Source organism: Sarcophilus harrisii, chromosome 3, assembly GCF_902635505.1.
Source record: "Sarcophilus harrisii chromosome 3, mSarHar1.11, whole genome shotgun sequence".
Lineage (NCBI taxonomy): Eukaryota > Metazoa > Chordata > Mammalia > Dasyuromorphia > Dasyuridae > Sarcophilus > Sarcophilus harrisii.
The window spans coordinates 219611191-219628800 of NC_045428.1; positions in this window are offsets into that span (position 1 = coordinate 219611191).

The following is a 17610-nucleotide window of genomic DNA, read 5'->3' on the forward strand; positions in this document are numbered from 1 at the left end:
ACTGTCCATAAGACCTAACTATTATTTTATTGTTTATTGAAACTAAAGATGAAACATCTTTAACATTTGGATATACTGTGTGTTCTGTGACACAAAGATATTTCATTACATGGTAAGTTGCTGACCAATCTACATTTGCCTTTTTACGTCTTATAGCAGTCCTTGTGGACTTGTCATTCTAACTCAGATTATCCTAACCTTTACTTGTTAGAATTGTATTTTATTCTAAATTTTTGTCAGTTAGAGCTTCATTGGCCACTTCAAGGAACTAAATCAACCACTGGATACTTCAATCAGTTCCAGCTTACCGCCCCCTCCATAAAAGCCTGGGACCTTGCAAGTGACTCTGCTGTACACCCATTTTCAGCAGGAAGTAGTTTCAGAAGATGAAATCATCCCCCCTCCTCCCAGAAGATTTTGGGCCCCATTTGAGGAGGAACTGGAACTGATTGGTGAATGGACCCCAAATTATCCAGTGTCTGGATGGGTGTCCTGTTACAATGTATTTGGGACTTAGAATGGAACAAATTTTCACATCTCAGATATGGTATTTACCATGATGTTTTCATGGTCTTCAGTAACATACTGTATAGCATATTTAAAAACATCCACATCTGTTTCTAACTACAGATACTGTTTTAAGGAATGGCACTGGAATCCAAATCATGAATGTGCTAGCAGAATATATTGTAAAATGTAACAATTGTGTTTTGTCCCAATGTCTTATTTCTATCCAAATGTCTTCTAATTCTCTACCTATAGTTTTTATTATTGAACACCCATCCTATGTGATGGTGCCTACTCAAATTAATCACCATTGGTACAGGTCAGCAGGTGAACAGGTTTGAGGTAACATCAAAGAAAAATTAGAAAACGAAAGTAGGAAAAGGAGAATTGTCAAATTACTCATTGCTGGAGTTGTAACAACTCCAGCAATTATTACATCACTTACTATTTCAGCTTCAGCTCCTAACAGAATCTATTCAGATTGCCCAATTCACAAATCAATTAGCAAAAAATGTATCATAAGCTCTTAAAGAACAAATTAATATAGATAATGAGTTAAAACAAGGGCCAAAGTTAATGGAGCAATCATTAATATGACTAGGGGATCATGTAAACTATTTGGAAACTCGATCACAACTAACTTTGTGATTATAAATTCACTTATGTGTATAACTTTATAGATGGGATAATGATACCACCAATGTGACATGACTTCAAATAAGGAATAAATGAAGCTATATATAATTCCAACCTCACTTAGGATATATCTGAATTAGCTGACTTGGCAGAAAACATAGCAAGAAAAGTAGTGTCCCTGGAATTGATGCTGATAGCATAGCAAATGAAATATTTGAATGGTTAAAAAGATAAAGCCTGTAAATAATCTGACTTCTGTGCTTTTGCATTTTTGTTCTTCTTGCATGTGTTATTCTTATACTCCTTGGCTTAGTCCCTTGTGCTTTCTGATATGTCTTAAAAGGAGAGGAAATGCAGAAGACCAGCAGCTCCATGCCCATGTCAGCTCACCATCTCTAACAGGTGTAGAGGACCAGTAAGCTCATGCCCATGCTGCCTTACCATCTCTTCAATTTTTGAAAGACATACTCCTGGTAAATTTAGGAGAAGGCATGTCATAGGAATGAAACATTTCACTATACTATTTACCCCTTACTAATGAATTAAGGACATAAGGTAAATACTTGAGGTATGATCATTTCTGCTATTTAGTACTCTGTTTTGACAAGTACTTTAATATCAAGAAAACATCACAACTATTTACCATTCTGTTGATATTGATGAGCATCACAATTAGGCTATCTACAATTCTGTTTTGGTAAGTATTTTGGTATTGATAGTTAAGGTAGGTACTGAAATGTCAAAGTATGGAATATGCATTAACCCTGGAGGGATATGATGAAGCTAGCTTGTTGTAACTCTAGCCTAAACAGTTATAGTAAGCTGGCACTCAGATTAATAAACTCAGATAATAAAGCATATCATCTGCCTTGCCTCAGATATTCATTTCATACTCTTAGTATTCAGTGGAGCTGGACTCCAACAATCTTCAGTGTTTTAACACAAGAAATCATCCTTTAATATTAAATTGTCCTCAGCTTCTCCTGGTGACACTGACTTAGAGAAGAAGATTGAATCACTCACTCTGCTTGTTGGTTATATTTAAGATATTCCTCCACTTGTTTCCCCACTTAGTTTCTTTTGGATTTCTTCCTTTTATAATTGATAAATAAGTCTCTATCCCGGGAGGAAAACAACTTTTTTTTTTCATTCAGATTTGTGATTTAGTTAATATAGAGAACTTCTTGGGGAGGAATCTTCCTCTACAAATTGAGATCAGCAACTGTTCAATAATTTAGAGTCTTAGAGAATAATTTGCAACAGTGAAAGGTTATAGGAAATTGCCTAGTCCTTCATCCAGTTTGGGTTAAGGTAGAACTTGAATCTTGATTATTTTGAATCTTTAGACCAGTTCTCTATCTATTAAACCAGGCTCCCTATCAAAAAAAAAAATGATGTAAAAGTGATGATTTGATAGTAAAATGTCATTTGAAAGGGTATATGTGAAGAACCTTTATTGACTATCTGAGGATAAAGATTGGGAAAATAGCCACCACTACAGAATCTTCTTTTAAAAAAAAAACAACAACTCTCAAAAAATTAGGATTCTAAGAGATGAATATAGGAACTGAATACATCCCAAGTCCAGGGAATATCTTTGAGAAAACAAAGAAACAGGAAATGGGAGGTGAAAATCTGGAGAACAGGAGATGGGCTGGTTTGGCTGCAATACCATATGAAGAGGATAATGTGAAATGTCTAGGTAGGTAGTCTGGAGTCTTACTGAACATAGATTTTATCCTAGAAGGCAGTGAAAGTCAATGAAGATTTTTGAGCAGGAGAGTAAGCACACATACATGATCAGACAGGAGTAGGCAGTGGTGAAGGAACAATCTCAAAAGTCCCAATGTAAGGGTAATTACTAAGCACAAGTAGCATTTGTGGTCTACAAACTATTTTCTCATCATGGGAGGTACTCAGGATGATTGTCTTTGACTCTTTCCTATTACCATTTCCTGATGAGAAAATAACAGCCCAGGGAGGTCAGGGGCAAGTCCAACCACAACCATAGTCAAGAGAATAGGATTTGGTGAAACTAGACTCAAATGCAAGGACTCTCCCAATCATGTTGCTCTTCTACCATATATCTTCTATGTGGCCAAGCATGAGATGAATTTTGTATTAATTTTGTGTACATTTGAAAAAAATAGATTTTTTTTCTTAAAACAGAAGCCCAAATGTAAAAATAAGAGAAATAAATCCGAAAAAGAAACTATAGCTTATCTAGTTCATCTTCATTTTCCAAATGAGAAAAACAAAGTCTAGAGAAGTTAAAGGATTTGCCTGAGGTAAGAAAGGTAATAAGTAGCCATGCCCAAACTTTAACAAAGGTCTTCTCCCTGTAATTTTTTTTACAGTGATTTTCCATGGGATCATTGCTTATTGAATACAGCTCCTTATTAGCTTCTGTGTCTCTTCTCTGATTTCTTCTCTCTAAAATTCCTATTTTGAATTAGGGAGCCTATCTATCAAGACACCCACAGGAATTATATGAACACAATTATAAAACACTTTACACAAATAAAAGCATATCTAAATTTTTGGAGAAATATTAATTGGTCATGGGTAGGCTGAACCAATGTAATAAAATTGACAAGTTAATTTATTTAATCAGTACCACAACAAGCAAATTAACATGACACTGAATTCTAAAATTGCCAAAAAAAAAAATTTATAGAACCAGAAAAAATAATAAAATTAATCTGGAGGAACAAAAGGTCAAGAATATCAAGGGAATCAATTAAAAAAAATGTGAAGGAAGAGGAAGAAGGAAAAGGGGAAAAACAAAAAAAAATAAAAGTTAAGCTAATTCTGAATTAAAAAATGGATATTCAATGAATTGTTAGACTTTCAGAATTTCGTTGCAATGAGACAGAACTTAATAGAAATTTTTCCATTTAACCTCTAAGAGAAATATCAGGTAAATGTCAAAAGATTAATTTCCAGGGACTCAATAAGGACAAACTTTTTAAGCTTTATATATGGAAATGTAAACCATATCTCCAAGATTATCATTATTGAGGGGATAATTTGAAAATAAATTGGGGTAGAACTGAGTATGGTATGATTTTAAAAAGCAAAATTATGTAACAAAAGGTAAAAGGAGTAATTAGGTTATATGAATGAAGTACGAGAGCAAGAACTGATACACAAGAATTAGATGAGGGAGGAAGGCTGCTAGTTCTGGAATTTTACATTGAGATTGGGGTTAAAGAGTGAACAACACATATATCTAGAAAGGTATAAAAGTCTTCTAAATTTATTAAATTATAAAACCGGGATAGAATAAGATAAGAGTAATTTGAGAACTGGCCAAAGGAGATGGTGAGGCAGTTTTCAGATGAAAAAATCAAAACTATCAATAGTTACGTGAAAAAAAATGCTCTGAATTATTATGGATTAGAGAAACACAAACTAAAAAGAACTCTGAAGTCCACTTTACATGCATCAGATTTGCTAATATGACAGAAAAGAAAAATGACAAACACTGGAAGGGATGTGGGAAAATAAGTCCACTAATACCTATTAATGGAGCTGTGAATTATTCTAATCATTCTGGAGAACAGTGTGGAACTAGGCCTAAAAGACTATAAAACTGCACATATATACTCTCTTGACCCAGAAATCTCACTACTAGATCTATACTCTGAGTAAGTCAAGAAAAGGAAATAGGACCCATAGGCACAAAAATATTTATAGCAGGTCTTTTTTGTAGTTTTGTAGGAAAAAACTGGATATTGAAGATCCCTTCAATATACTTACAATATACTTCAATACTCTTAATTGGGGAATGGCTAAATAAGTTATGGCATATGAGTGTGATGGAATACATAATATGCTGAAAGAAATGATGGAGATGGATTCAAATTTGGGAAGACTTATGTGAACTGATACTTATATGAACTGATACAAAGAGAATAATGTATTCAGTTAACAGCAATAATGTAAATATTGTGATATTGTAACAGGAAATTTATAAATTGCAACCACAAAAGACCTTAGTCCCTCACTAAATCAATGATTCACCACAACTCCAAAGGACTTATGATGAAAAAGCTATCTACCTCCAGATAGAAAACTGATGAACTCAGAATAGATACCGAAGTTATATGAACTGGAACAAAGAGAACAATGTATACAGTTAACAGCAATAATGTAAATATTGTGATACTGTAACAGGAAATTTATAAATTGCAACCATGAAAGACCTTAGTCCCTCACTAAATCAATGACCCACCACAATTCCAAACGACTTATGATGAAAAATGCTATCTACCTCTAGATAGAGAACTGATGAACTCATAATGCATATTGGAGATTATTTTCTCTTTTCTTTATTTTTCTTGTTTTTTATTTTTAGGACATGGCTAAATTCCTATTTGCAGAGGAAACTGAGGGTCAGAGAAGTTAAGTCACTTGCTCACAGCTAGTGTCTGAGGCAGTATTCATACCCAGGGCTTCTTGATTCCAAGTCCAGTGCCCTATCCCCACTGTACTATCACCCTCAGCCCCACCCCTCTCTGTAGAAAAATGAGAACTTAAGAGAAATAAGAATGGCTGTTTTTACCCCAAGCTGAAGGTGCTGGGAATTTGATGTGCAGTCTTGAGAAATAACAAGACCCACTATATTTAGAGCTGAAAAGTGTGAGCAGATCTGAGACCTCAAGAGCCATAACTAAAGCATCATTTTTTTCCCTAGCTTTTTTGCTAAGCCTTCACTAGGGGCTCCAAAAGTGAGTTGTGGCCATGGAGGGGAGAATTTCTGGGCCATGTACTCTAGACTCTGGCAAAGAATCTAGCAAAGATATTGTTTGCTTTGTTTGTTTGTGTGTTTGGTTAAGATTGTACTAAGAGCCCAATTCTTTTAGAGTTATTTTGATCTATTTGTTCTAAGTAAAAATTATCTTTAAGAGATCGATGTACTTTTTAACCCTTGTTGAAATAAATACAAACCCCCTTTTTGCATGTGTTTGTAATTTATTGGGTTTATTTTTATGCTGAGATTCATTTTTGCCAAGGTTTTAAGATTTTAGAAGCCAGTTTTGTTGGATAATTCTAGGGAATAAAGTCCTTGACCTACATGCTTTCTTTCATAGATAACTGTTTTTCAAATAGTTACTTAAGGATTAAGACAGCTGTTGAATACACAAATTAGGGCCAAACATACAATATTTGCTTCTTTTGGGTTTCCTATATGGAGTGAAAATATAATGTGTTAATGATAATCTCTTGCTTTTTAATAATTTTTTTGCAAAAAAATTTTTTTTTGCTCTCTATATATTTTTTGCATTTGAATATGTTCTTTTATTTTTTTATTATAATTTTTTATTGACAGAACATATGCATGGGCAATTTTTTACAACATCATCCCTTGTACTCACTTCTGTTCCGACTTTTCCCTTCCCTTCCTCCACCCCCTCCCCTAGATGGCAGGCAGTCTTATACATGTTAAATATGTTATAATATATCCTAGATATAATATAAGTGTGCAAAACTGTACAGTTCTCTTGTTGCACAAGAAGAATTGGATTCAGAAGGTAAAAATAACCTGGGAAAAAGAACAAAAATACAAGTAGTCCAAATTCATTTCCCAGTGTTCCTTCTCTGGGTGTAGCTGATTCTGTTCGTCATTGATCAATTGGAACTGAATTGGATCTTCTCTTTGTTAAAGATATCCACTTCCATCAGAATACATCCTCATATAGTATTGTTGTTGAAGTGTATAATGATCTCTTGGTTCTGCTCATTTCACTTAGCATCAGTTCATGTAAGTCTCGCCAAGCCTCTCTGTATTCATCCTGCTGGTCATTTCTTAGAGAACAATAATATTCCATAACATTCATATACCACAATTTACCCAATCATTCTCCAATTGATGAGCATTCATTCATTTTCCAGTTTCTAGTCACTACAAAAAGGGTTGCCACAAACATTTTTGTACATACAGGTCTCTTTCCCTTCTTTAGTATCTCTTTGGAATATAAGCCTAGTAGAAACATTGCTGGATTTTGACTTTTTGGGCATAATTCCAGATTGCTCTCCAGAATGGTTGTATTCGTTCACAACTCCACCAACAATACATCACTGTCCCAGTTTTCCCACATACCCTCTAACATTCATCATTATTTTTTCTGTCAATTTAGCTAATCTGATAGGTGTATAGTGGTATCTTAGAGTTGTCTTAATTTGAATTTCTCTGATCAGTAGTGATTTGGAACACTTTCATATGAGTGGAAATAGTTTCAATTTCATCATCTAAAAATTGTCTGTTCATATCCTTTGACCATTTATCAACTGGAGAATGCCTTGATTTCTTATAAATTAGAGTCAATTCTCTATATATTTTGGAAATGAAGCCTTTATCAGAACCTTTAACTGTAAAAATGTTTTCCCAGTTTATTGATTCCCCTCTAATCTTGTTTGCATTAGTTTTGTTTGTACAAAGCTTTTTAATTTGATATAATCAAAAATTTCTATTTTGTGATCAATAATGATCTCTTATTCTTCTTTGGTCACAAATTCCTTCCTCCTCCACAAGTCTGAGAGGCAAACTATCCCATGTTCCTCTAATTTATTTCTAATCTTGTTCTTTATGCCTAAATCAAGGACCCATTTTGATCTTATCTTGGTGTATGGTGTTAAGTGTGGGTCCATGCCTAGTTTCTGTCAGAGTATGTACTATTCTAAACCAATCCCTCTCCAAATATCCTTATTTCAATTGAAAGCATCATTACTTTCTCTCCTCCAGGTTTATAAGTTTGGAGTCAGCTTGACTCTTGTATTCTTATAATTCTCCATATTTTATTAGTTGTTCTGTTGATTTTATTCTCATATTTCTCCCTTCCTCTACACCTGTAAAACTTCCCGTTTAAGTGACGTGGCCAGAGTATTGTCAGTGGAACTGAGAAGACGTTGAGATTGAATCCTAAATCAGGTCCTTTCTAGCTTTGTGACTATAGATAAGTCACATTGTCTTTCTAAACCTCGCTTTTCTCCCCTGAAATTTACAGAGTTATTGTGAGGATTAGATGAGTATATAAACTGGTCTGCAAACCATAGTTATATAAATGTTAATTATCATCATCATCATCATCATCACCTATAGTATGGACATCCGTTTGTTTTTTCTTTTCTTCAAAGTGTTGTTTTTCTAGTTCACCAAGCATAGTACTGCTGTAATATTCCTTCCTATAAAATTGAAAACCCTGGTTGCTAAGCAAAAATTATGCAATGATTTTAAGAAATTAGTATGTCATGCACTATGCTAAACTTTAATATTAAGAAAGATAACCTTCCCCCAGAAAAATCAAACTTTATTGTTTCCATTCTCAAGAAACTACTTTCTAATTCTACTTTGCTATCAAAAGAATCTTCCTGAATAAATTTAAATTATGGTAATTGGGGGGCAGCTAAGTGGTGCAGTAGATAGAGCACCAACCCTGCAGTCAGGAGGACTTGAGCTCAAATCTGGTCCCAGGCACTTAATACTTCTTAGCTGTGTAATCTGGGCAAGTCACTCAACATCAATTGCCTCAGGGAAAAAAATTATGGTGACTGATTACTTTAATTGAATTCAACAAACATTTATTAAGGGTCATAACATGCTAAGAATTGAGAATTCCAAGATAAAGCAAAACACTCCTTGTCCTCGATGAGTTTATATTCCACAAGAGAAAAGGATCTCTAATCTGTGATTTGGAATCCATGATTAGATTTTAAGTACATGAACTTAGATGAGGAAAAAAATTACACTTATTTTCATTAATTTCTGGTTTTCTTTGTAATCTATTCACTTAAAAATATTTTTCTGAGTAGTGGTATATGGACTTCACTACATTGTTAAAGGGGTCCATGACACAAATAAGAACCCTTGTACACAATGGCATGTGTACACTACAAATAAGGAACATAAAATACATGTAAAGTGTAATTGAGGTATAAAAAACATAAATAGCAAGAAAAATGGGAAAGGTCTCATATAGGAGGATTCACTTGAGTAAAACATTGAAAAGGGGTATAAAGTCCAAGAGGGTTATTATGAGGAGTGAAAGGATTCCTGGCTTGGACAGTCTACTAAAAGCATGAAGATGGATGGTGTTCTGTGTTGTACAGGGATCAGAAGACGAGCTTAAATGAAAAGTAGCATGTAAGAGAAGAATATTACTCTGGAAATATAAGCTGAACCAAGATTGTGCTGGGCTTTGGATGCCAGAGAAGAATTTTTCTAGAGTCAAAATGGAACCACTAAACAATTTTAAGTCGAGAAAATACTTCAGGCAGTTAGTTTTAGAAGTATAGAAGAGGTTTTTAGGCTAGGCTGCTAAAGCCTAGGTAGAGTGTCACTCACTAATGGGTCAAAGACTGGAGACCAAGTAAAGTGAGTAGAAAAACTGAAAAGAAAAGAGATTAGTTCACTAAAAAAGGCAGCTCACTAGTTTTAGCTTCAGTCTCTTCAGGAAATGATATTTGGTTACAGAACTGTATTGTAGGTCAGGATTTAGCCAATAATCAGTATTTTTTTGGCATTTATTTTTATTTTTTGCAAATTTTAAAAAATTTTAACAGATACAAAATGAGAAAAGAAAAAAAAATTATCATGTTCACAGCAGACCACAGGAGAGGATTCAATAGAAAACAAATTTCCTTCTCAAGAAAATCTAGATAATACTACACATTGTTTTCAAAGCTGCCCAGAAATATAGAACCTACTTCTCTAAGAGTCCCACCCTTATCTTCTCTCTCTACCCTATCTTTGCCTATTATTCCTTTCTGAATTTATTAGGTTCTTATACATACACATATATATATGTATATGAATATATTATATATATATGTTGTTCCCATTATTGATTTAAGGTTCCAGCTCTACTTGCCTTTGCCTTATTAGTTTTTTATGTATCAGTTTTTCCTTTTATGCCTCATTTGTATGAGATAATTACTCCTTTTTTCTCTCCCTATAGTTTTATTTATTTAAAAGTCAGTTCATCATACTCAGCTCAGCTAATGCCTTTCTTTCTTTCTTTCTTTCTTTTCTTTTCTTTTTTTTTTTAAATTTAATAGCCTTTTATTTACAGGTTATATGCATGGGTAACTTTACAGCATTGACAATTGCCAAACCTCTTGTTCCAATTTTTCACCTCTTATCCCCCACCCCCTCCCCTAGATGGCAGGATGACCAGTGGATGTTAAATACATTAAAATATAAATTAGATACACAATAAGCATACATGACCAAAACGTTATTTTGCTGTACAAAAAGAATCAGACTCTGAAATATTGTACAATTAGCTTGTGAAGGAAATCCAAAATGCAGGTGGGCATAAATATAGGGATTGGGAATTCAATGTAATGGTTTTTAGTCATCTCCCAGAGTTTTTTCTCTGGGCGTAGCTGGTTCAGTTCATTACTGCTCCATTGGAAATGATTTGGTTGTTCTCGTTGCTGAGGATGGCCAGGTCCATCAGAACTTGTCATCATATAGTATTGTTGTTGAAGTATATAATGATCTCCTGGTCCTGCTCATTTTACTCAGCATCAGTTCATGTAAGTCTCTCCAGGCCTTTCTGAAATCATTCTGTTGGTCATTTCTTACAGAACAGTAATATTCCATAATATTCATATACCACAATTTATTCAGCCATTCTCCAACTGATGGACATCCATTCAGTTTCCAGTTTCTAGCCACTACAAAAAGGGCTGCCACAAACATTCGTGCACATACAGGTCCCTTTCCCTTCTTTATAATCTCTTTGGGATATAAGCCCAGTAGTAACACTGCTGGATCAAAGGGTATGCACAGTTTGATAACTTTTTGAGCATAGTTCCAAACTACTCTCCAAAATGGTTGGATTCGTTCACAACTCCACCAACAATGCATCAGTGTCCCAGTTTTCCTATATCCCCTCCAACAATCATCATTAATTTTTCCTGTCATCTTAGCCAATCTGACAGGTGTGTAGTGGTATCTTAGAGTTGTCTTAATTTGCATTTCTCTGATTAATAATGACTTGGAGCATCTTTTCATATGACTAGAAATAGTTTCAATTTCTTCATCTGAGAATTGTCTGTTCATATCCTTTGACCATTTTTCAATTGGAGAATGGCTTGATTTTTTATAAATTAGAGTTAATTCTCTATATATTTTGGAAATGAGGCCTTTATCAGAGCCTTTGACTGTAAAAATATTTTCCCAGTTTATTGCTTCCCTTCTAATCTTGTCTGCATTAGTTTTATTTGTACAAAAACTTTTCAGTTTGGTATAATCGAAATTTTCTATTTTGTGATCAGTAATGATCTCTAGTTCTTTTTTGGTCATAAAGTCTTTCCCCTTCCACAGGTCTGAGAGGTAAACTATCCTGTGTTCCTCTAATTTATTAATAATTTCATTCTTTATGCCTAGGTCATGAACCCATTTTGACCTTATCTTGGTGTACGGTGTTAAGTGTGGATCAATGCCTAGTTTCTGCCATATTAGTTTCCTATTTTCCCAGCAATTTTTATCAAACAGTAAGTTCTTATCCCAAAAGCTGGGGTCTTTGGTTTGTCAAAGACTAGGTTGTTATATTTGTTGACTGTTTTATCCCTTTTACCTAACCTATTCCATTGATCAACTAATCTGTTCCTTAGCCAATACCAAATGGTTTTGATAACTGCTGCTCTATAATATAATTTTAGATCTGGTACAGCTAAGCCACCTTCATTTGATTTTTTTTTCATTAATTCCCTTGAAATTCTTGACCTTTTGTTTTTCCATATGAATTTTGTTTCCATATGAATTTTGTTGTTATTTTTTCTAGGTCATTTAAAATAGTTTTTTGGGAGTCTGATTGGTATAGCACTAAATAAATAGATTAGTTTAGGTAATATTTGCTCGCCCTATCCAAGAGCATTTAATATTTTTCCAATTGGTTAGATCAGACTTAATTTGTGTGAAAAGTGGTCTGTAATTTTGCTCATAAAGTTTCTGATTTTCCCTTGAATGCCTTTCTTTCAAACTACCCAAATAATGATGACAATTGTAAGAATACTGCTTTGTATATTTTCACATATACAAAATAAACAATTTACTGTATTGAGTCACTTATAACTGAACTATAACTGATCTTTCTCCTGGTTGTTACATATTGAATTTTCACTTAAGTTCTGGGGGTTTTGTCACAAAACTCTGAAAATCTTTGAATTCATTAAATGTCTATTTTTCCCCTGAATGATACTTAACTTTGCTGTTTTTTGCTTTTTTTTTTTTTTTTTTTTTTTTTTTTTTTTTTTTTTTTTTTTTTTTTTTTTTTTTTTTTTTTTTTTTTTTTTTTTTTTTTTTTTTTTTTTTTTTTTTTTTTTTGCTTTTTTTCCCCTTTTGATTTGATTTTTTTTCTCAGCATGATGAATGTGGAGATATGTTTAGAAGAATTGCATATGTTTAATTTACAATGGATTGCTTGCTGCCTTGGGGAGGAGGAGGAAAGAGGAGAGAGAAAAATTTGAAACACAAGGTTTTACAAAGGTTAATGTTACATGTATTTGGAAAAATAAAATATCATTGGGAAAAGCAAAACAAAAAAAAATTCTTTTCTTGTTGCTTCCAATGTTTTCTCCTTACCCTGAGAGCTTTGAAACTTGGTTATGATATTCCTGTAAGTTGTCTTGCTGGGATATCTTTCAGGTAGTGATCAGTGGTTTTTTCCTATTTCTCCTTTGCCTTCTTGTTCTAGAATTTTGGGGTATTTTTCTTGATAATTTCTTGTAATATTCTATCAAGATTTTTTTATTCATGATTTTCAGGTAGTCCAACTAATATTTCTCTTCAATCTGTTCTCCAGATTACTTGTTTTTTCTGATGAGATGTTCCATTTTCTTGTCTGTTGTTTCATTCTTTTGATTTTATGATTTCTTGGTGTATTAGAATATTCGCTTCCCCTTGTCCAATTCTAGTTTTCAAGGAATTAGTTTTTTCCTTAAGTTTTTTATTTTCTATTTCCAGTTTCACAGTTTTCTTGATTGCTCTTTTTTCCTCTTATAATTTTTAATTAATCTTTCTTATTTGAATTTTAAAGTCCTTTTTAAGGTTTTCCAAGAACTCTTTGTTCTTTAGATATTTGGTGTTTCTCATTTAAAAAGGAGTGGCTTTTGTTTAAAAGCTCCATTATCTTCTCTATCCCCATAATAACTATATATAGTTGGGCTCTTTCTCTTTTGCTTACTCATTTTTATTTATTTTTTGTCTCATTCATTCATTTATTTTTCACAGCTATTAGTGTAATCAAGTTGTAATCCTGAGATATGGAGAATGATGCCCCAAGTCTCAGGTCCTTCTTACTGTTATTTTCTGAGGTCTGTTCTAAAACTCAATCTTGGGTTCTCCTCTTCACTCCTAATCTGCAGTTAGAAACACTGGCCTGCAAATGACCTTGTTCCCTCAGTCCCTCAGATGGCTGCAAACTACAGCTGTCCTGGAACTGAAACCAGGGACTCTGCGCTCTTCCATAAGTGATCATAGTTAATACTGTCCCTGCTCCTTACACTGCACTCACTAGGTATGTGCTAGCTCCTTCTCCCTGCAGCCACAGCCTGGGGTTCATCTGATCAATACAGCTGTGCTTGGGGTCTCTAAACAGTGGAAAGTCTTTCAATATTTTCCTACTGAGTTGTCAGATACCACACTGTCACAGAGATAAGTTTCTAAGGATGAGGCCTTCTTAACCGAGCTGCCCCGAGGGCTTATTGTTTGTTGATTCCAGAGTTGACTTGGAGGTGTATAAAATTCACTCAGGTTAAATCTCTGCCCCTAGAGATCAGGTCTTATCTGGGATTTTCTCAAACTGGTTTAAGAGGACCACTACTTTACTCTGTATTTATTTCTGCTACTCCAAAGTGACATTCTGTCTTCTTTTTTGTGGAGGAAATTTGGAAAGCCAAAAATTTTCTGACCTGCCCTGCCATCTTTCCAGAACCCTCTCTCATCCTCTGGCATTTAACTGGACTAAGGGGATATTGTTCTGTCATACAAGGAAAGATGATTATTCTTGATTCTCCATAAAGGGAGGCTCAGCAGTTTGTGGTTCACCTGTTTGCTCATCCAGGCTATTGGTGGTCATATCCTGGATTGTGGTTCTTGCGAACAATTGCCTTTCCAGGCTTTCCAGCCTCTCCCAGAAAAAAAAAAGATGAGTTTTCTATGTTCGTCATACAATGTCCCAAAAATGACATGTCTTTTCTTCCTCCATAGTTGCTACCCGGAGAATGGATGAGAGGGATAGAAGAACCAGGGAGATCAGTTATACAGCTACTGCAACAGCCACAATAAGAAGTGATGGTGGCCTGGATTAGGATGGTGATCATTAATGAATGGGGAAGGGGATGGAGATGACAGATGTGGAGGCAGAACTGAAAGATTTGGGAACAGATTGAACATGGGGTATGAAGGAGATCAGAATCCAAAGTTAATCCAAAGTTAGAAACCTGGGAGACTAGAAAGATGGTAATACTTTGGACAGAAAAAGAGAAGTTAAGAAGAATTGTGGCAGTTACCAAGTTTTATTTTGGACATGTTAAGTTTGAGATCACTCAAAGGCAATGCAAAAAAGTGAGAACATTGAGGAAAGAATCTTGAAGGAAATTCTCAGGGAGTGGGAGGAATAAAAAAGAGCCACTGAAAGAGATATGTGGAATAGTTTAGAGACCATTTGGGAGTTTGAGAGAGAATTCTCAAATTTGAAAGTCAGAGGAACCAAGAAGAAGGGTAGTCTACCACAGATGTCAATTTCATGGAGACAGACAAGTTGCTACAAAACCCAGATTAAGATGTAATTGGAAATATTTAATCAAATAAATAAGAGTATCGATAATACTAGTTTGTGATTTTCTAAGAGATATGTGGCAGCTGTCCTGGAGTCAGGAAGACTGGAGTTCAAATCTAACCTGAGGAATTTATTATGTGTTGCCCTGAACAAGTCACTTAATCCTATTTGTCTCAGTTTTCTTATCTATAAAATGAGCTGGAAAAGGAAATGATTAACTACTCTAATTTGTCAAGAAAACCCCAAATAGGATCACTAAGAATCAGATATGACTGAAATGAGGAACAACAGGAAGTCAATATTCAGTCAGAAGTTTCTATTTGAGTTTGACTTTACTAATCCACAACATTAAATACTGAAGATGTCAAAGATGAGCACTGATAAAGTTACCGGAACTAAACAAGCAATATATTTTATTACATTAGTAAATCTAATGCTGTATTTTACCTATGTAGGGAAAGATTCCAAAAAGCTTGCTTGATACTTAGGGCTGCATTAATATAAGGCAATTTATAATTTAAAATTACAAATGGCCTTGGCAAACTGAATTTCCATTGGGATAAGGATCATGAAGCTTAGGTAGACTGCAATGCTTTCATTAAGAATTCTCAACTGTTTTAAAAGAAGTTGTGGGGATCCTAGATGTTCCCCCCCACACACACACTTGTCCAATACTGCCACATTATCCAGATAAACATCACAAATTCAAAGACAGAATGTTCTTTTGGGATGAATGGCAATCAAGGGAAGAATTCTGTTCTCCTCCAGAGTTTTTTTTTTTCCTTTTCTAAAATATGATTTTATTTATGGGCTTGGAATATAATAATAGCCATCATTTACATAGTGCTATAAGGCTTACAAAAGGATTTATAGATGTTATCTCATTTCACTCTCAATGGTACCCATCAAATGAAGGAACAAATCTTAATAATCTGTAACTTTTACTACATATTTGTAGTATAGTTAATAGTATACAGAAGAGACTTTGGACTTATCTTCCCAGGTCATAGGTCCAGTTTCCAAAGTGAAGTTGGTGACATCTTGGGGTTCTAAGGAGACCCCTGATGTGTTGAGGATTTCTTTATAATTTTGTGAGCTTGAGTCCTTATTACAATGTGTTCTAGTTATTGATCCAGTAATTAGTTCCCCAACAATATTTAACTAACAACAATTAGCTTTTTAAATGGCATGTTATCAACATACCATTTTTATGGTTCTTGTTTTAACAAGAACAGAAGTACCAACATTTCTTCCATTTATTCTATTATGCTGCTTCCTGAAGAGAATGGAATAAGGTTGACTTCAATCTTGTGCCTTTATAAGTCAGAAGAGCAAGCTGCCAGAGATCAGGTGATTGGAGTTCATGCCAGGGGTGATGATAGGCAGTTGTTGCAAAGCATTTTACCCACTTCCAATGATGGAATAGCTAATGGATGATTTGCTCTCTCTTGGCTACTCATGCTCCACTGCTACATAGAGTCAAGCAGATCATATAGGGTCTCGTTCAATAGGTTTGGCTACCAACCATCACTCCGGCATGAACTCTGATCGCTGAACCTCTGCTAGCTTGCTCTTCCAACTTTCGAAATTTACCAGATCAAAATCAACTTTATTTCATTTCCAATACTCCTCCACCTAAGGCATGAAGGAAATACACTCAATAGACAGAAACCACAGAGGGTCATTTGTCCATGGCTTCATGTTAATGTGAGTGGAGAGATAGTTGGCACTAGCTTTGTTCTTCCAAATGAGGTAATATTAATAAAGTATTTAATCCAGTCCCTGGCATGTAATAAGTACTAAATACATATTCCCTTCTTTTCCCCTCTCACTCAGAGATTTTTAGGATTTCCTGCCTCTACATTTCAATGTAGCTGGGCAAGAAGATCTGAATTGTCATGTTTGAAGTAATGGCAGAAAGGGTCAAACAGTTAAGACACTGTCTTCCTCAGAAATACTTTCCACAGACATATTTTAATTCATATATCATTGTTTATCATTGAAAGTAAGGTTATTCATGAGTGCCATTATTTTTTTTTAAATGTGACTCAGCAGCCCCATCCATGTTGTCATATTGTTCATGTGAAGATTAACTTTTGGTTTATTCTCATGGATACTCCTTACAGAATAATTTCTTAATCAACCACAACATAATCAATCAACTAGACATGTGGACTGGGAAGTAGGAAAGGAGTATCTGTGACTGGGAATTAGTGATAAAGATGCCAAACTTGAGAGGTAGAAGAAAAATATGAAATTTATCCTACAAAAATTCTCACACCCTTTTTAGTTTTTGTCCAACTTAGTGAACAGGTTTATTTAGAGAAGAAATAATTTTATTTAGTTTTGGTCTGTAAATTGTACATCATTTTCAACAGTAGTCTAAAGCAATTGAAATAATTATGTTTGTATTTTTGTCATATTCATCAGTCTCTTGTTTATGAACAAAATTATACCTTTAAAAATTTAATCAGGAAGACATGGGTTTGCATTTCAAGCAATGGATCAAACTGAAATGGTACATATCTTTATGTTTTGAGATTGGGGTAGCAATTTGTATTGATGTATTTGTATTTTAAAACTCAATATTGTTGGTAATGTTTTTCTTTCATAGATGGTAGAATTATATGGTTAAGAGACAGATTTTGGTGTTTAACTTAAAAAATTAATCTCC